Here is a 4,572-nt window from a genome sequence, read left to right as displayed (position 1 = left end):
CTTTTTTCTTTTTTCTTTTCTTTTTTCATTTCAAAGTTGCTACCAGTGTATTCAGTGATGGACAACAGAGAGACATACTGTAGAGTGTTTTATTGCTTAGTTGACAAAGCTGCTTTTGAATGCTGGTGGTTCTATTCCTTTGACACTACGCACTTTTATAATATGTGTTAATGCTATATGACAGAATGCTCTGATTCCTAGTGCCAAAGGTTCAATTCAGTGTATATAACTGAACACACTCATCCATTTGTGCTCCCCTCTTTTTTTTATGGTGCTTAAAGTAAAGAGCCCATCCTTTGCAAGTCATCCATGTTGTTCCTTAGGCATTTTATCTTCGCTCAGATTGTTGAAGAATGGTGGCTTGTTCCATGGTTTTTGTATTTGTGTCTAATGCACGTTTTAACATGATAGACGCAATGCATTGTGTAGCTACAGTTTTCTGGAAAAGTCGATCTTTTAGAAATTGTTTTTCAGATCTTCAATAAATTTTTTCTTTAAATTTCAAAGAGTAACGTGGCTTGTGTGGACGCATTACACAATCTTTGTATATTGTGTATTCTTTCTTTTATTTAGACAGTGATTTTTCAGGTGAGTGTTTCCTTGTTTGACCTTTATGGAATGAGAAGCTTGGCTTCATTGTCTACTTTTAAATCCACAGCAGCTTTGGTAATTTGTTCTTGAGTTCTGGCTGAAAAGTTAGAGGTTAACAAGAATTTCTCTACTTTTCCTAGACTATTGGTACTTTTGAGCATTTAGGGAATTTTTACCTGTGTGACAGCTAGCTTTCTGCCAGTAATTTTTTATTTTGAGCTATTTACCAGCATTACAATGCCTAAAATTTGAGATTTTAATTCATTAAGCCCCTCCTTCCAATTTAAACATGGCTTGAGAATACCATATTGGTAGGTTTGTCTGATGATACTAAAGAAAATAGTAATCTTCTTGGACATTAAGTCTATAAAGTATTTTTGAGTATTTTTTCACTTACTAGTAATTTTTGATGTGGCTTCAAAACGTCTTGTGCAGTAATAGAAGTAGCTGGAATTAAATATAATCAAGATAATCCTGAATTGATAATTGCAGGTAATCATTGTTTACCCCAAAATGAAATTGGATTAGTATTTAAACTTTTTTAAAACTGAGGTGCAACTGACATGATATTAGTTTCAGGTAAAAAGGACTTAATATTTGTGTATACTGTGAAATGATTACAATAAGTGTAGTTAATACCCATTACCATTCATAGTTGAATTAAAAAAGATTTTGTAAAACCTAGGTCTTTATTTCCAGATATTTGGAATTCCCAGTATTTATTAAACCACAGCCATGCTTGAGACGCTTGGACTAGTTAGTTAGCTACCTCAGGTGCTATGATGTAGAACTTTTAGTCTTAGTTTATTCTTTGAACTGAATCCATCTAAATTGAAGGAGTGGACTCAAAGGACAGGAAGATGCGTTGCTGGTGATAAGGGTACATTTAAACTAATATTCTCTGGGGTTTTTGCATCCACCTCCTTTCCTTGTTACAATTACAGTTTAAATGTTGAGGACTCTTTACATAGGTTGAAAGTTAGCTATTTTCAAATCGTTGGCAAAATGGCAAACTCATGCTGAAGTACTGTCTTAGCAGAACTTGATACACCTGTTTATGGAGAAATAAGAGATTTGTGAAGTTGTAAGCCCTAATTGTGCTATTAGAGGTAGGATATACTTCTGAAATAGTTGGTTATTTAGCTTTAATGTGTCTATGGTATTTGTATCAGTGTACTGGCATGTTGTTTACATACTAGTCACTTTCATTTTAATTTTGTCTTAGTTGTGATAGTTTTAAGGTCTTGAAATGATTTCTCAAAATTAAGGTGCTTTTCTCCTCGTTTTCCACCTTTGCCCACCTTGTTTGGCCTTTGCTGAGCATGATTTTGTGCAGTCCTATAACTGCTATCTGTCTTACGGGCATTTGTTATTAATAGCTGCTACTATTTTTGTAGTGTATGTTACAAACAGGAAGTCAGGGTTACATAGGCTAAGTAACTTGTCCATGGTCACTTAGCTAAACGCATCACACCACCCACCCCCTATCTCCCATTCTCCAGCTGTGCAGACATCCATTCGATGACTGAGTCTTAGCAGTTACCAAGTATTTCCTGCCTTTTCTATCTGCCTCTTTTCCTCTATCGTGGAGTCTGTATTTTAATAGCATTGTAGTCTTAATACCTGCTGGTGTTCCCTGCCCACTACACATTTATTCTGCTGCTGCCATCAGTGTTTATTTAAAGCAGTCATGCTGCTCTTCTCCTTAAAACTAATAATTTCCTGTTTGATAATCTTTGAATTATGGAGGTGGTTAGGTTAGAGTCCAAATTAGTAGTACCACTTCTGTCTTCACTTTTCCATGCTGTATTTCAGCCAGTTTTTTACCCTCTAGGCTTGCTTTCCATGCTGTTGACTGGGAAAAGTGGAGAAACTATCACAGTGTAGTTTTTAAAATGCTGTATTTTCAGGGATGTACATATATTTTTTTTAAATGTCTGGAGACTTGTTTCGGGGCAGTATAGTAGACTATTTATAGATTATTCATCCCATTGAACCAACAGGTAAAGAAGAAAAGTGTACTGACTGGAATGATTGGTTCCACTTACCAAGGACAAATGTGGGTGCTGCTGTACAGTGGGGACAGGGAGGACCATGTCTGGAACCCAGGGGATTCCAACACCTCTTACTACTTCCATGTACCTAGGTAAAATGTAACAGGAAACTGCATTCAGAAGATCCTTCAAGTATGATTTTTGGGACCACTTCATTTTGTAAAAAAAAAAAAAAAAAGACAAACAACTGAGGTGCTGGCTGAAAGCAATGAAACATGGAATAGGAGGGAGAATTTTTTAAATACCAGCTGTGGTCTTGTGAGCATTTTAGAAATAAGAGCTATAGCAACTATGTACATTTTCTTGTAGAATATTCATGTGGGACTGTTTGAATTAGAGGAGCAATTTAACACACTGTGCAGTGATCGGTATGTTGATGCACTTTCTGTCTTCCCTTTTGATTTGGAGAGCATGAGTGTCTTTTGTATGAAAGGTAGCTGCATCTTGTTCGGTAAAAGCATGCAGCGTTACTATTACATGGTGGTTAAATATGTGTGGATGCTGGGCTTCCTAAGAGGAGGACTAGATTTGGTTTGAAACTTGGGTCTAAGCTCTTTATCAGGCTTTGAGACGCAGGAGTTGGGGCCTCCCCCCCCCCCCCCGTTGGCTTATTTCTTGTTAGGTTCTGCCAGTAGTGGGCATTAGAAGACTGGAAAGCAAGAGTTGGGGGAAAAGGGTCTTTATCCATCCTGGTGACTTGGTGTTCTGTCAGCTACCAGACAGCGTGTTGATTCCAGTCTCTTTAGGGGATGGGGGGGAGTACTTTCAGATGTAGTCTCACTCTGCTGCGTCACAGGCACCTGCACCAGCCAGAAACAACATTTGATACTTTCATTCTACCTCACTGCCCCTTATAACTTGCATAAATCATGTCTTTGGAATGAAACTGCCCAAGTTGAAAAGTACTCTCCTAGTTAATAGTTAACAAATCTGTATTTTTCTATGATGGACAAAGGGTTATCAAAAGGCAAATAGCCATGGCTCATTCCCACCATGGAATGTTACTAAGCCATTAAAAGTTCTCTTTCAAAGTTGGTAGAAGTTAATAAGAACTGAATAATGTATTTGAGTAAAAAACAAAATGAAGTAAAGTGCATAATATGATCCAGTGTCTTGCCGTTAGACTTTACCACCCACTCCCTCCTTGTTGACTCCTGACTTCTCCGTTACTGATGACTCTCTCGCACTTGGCCCACTGCATTCCTTTTCACTCATGCTTCTACCAGATTTCTTAGAGACTTCAGCATCCTCATGGAAGATCTGTTCAAAATCTTGGTCTTAGCTACGTACCTGCCAGTGGTCTTACATTAGAGCCCGTCCTCAGGCCCACTGCAGTGCACAACTTTGTGGCCATTGGTCACATGGACTATGTGTATGTGACTGGTGTCCCTGCTTGTGTGACACAACACTACCCTTCCTAGTGTTACCTGCGCTTGACTTCAGCATGGGAACACATTGAAATTTTGCCTTCCTGTCAGGTAGCTCTGGAAATGGCAGCCCTCACCCCAGAAATGGTGGATTTCCTTCAAGTTCCAACTCAGCAGTTCTGTTGGGCAGCTGGAGAGCGTGTCAGGTGTGAGAGTGTAGGGTGTGGGAAGCAGAAGTCTGACACTTAAAAGATACTTGGCGTTGGTTGTTAGTTATCCTCTGGACTGTTTATGCTGAGGCTAATCTATTTAGGTAACATTTCTATCCAAATCTAAAGGGTGAATTGCTAAAAAGGGAAGCAAAGTGATTGCAAAGAAGTCTTCAGGTCTATCTACAATGGGGGTTGATTTATTCCAGGGTTTTTGGCCTAATTTGAGAAATTAGTTTGCTTATTCAGTTATTTCACAGATGTGTATTACACGTATACCATGTGCTGGGTGCTAGGCTAGGCACTGAATACAAAAACAGACGTGGTCCCTATCTAATGAAATCAGAGTAT

Source organism: Vicugna pacos, chromosome 27 (genome assembly GCF_048564905.1).
Source record: "Vicugna pacos chromosome 27, VicPac4, whole genome shotgun sequence".
Lineage (NCBI taxonomy): Eukaryota > Metazoa > Chordata > Mammalia > Artiodactyla > Camelidae > Vicugna > Vicugna pacos.
The sequence above is the reverse complement of the archived record's forward strand: the minus strand, read 5'-3'. Positions refer to the sequence as shown.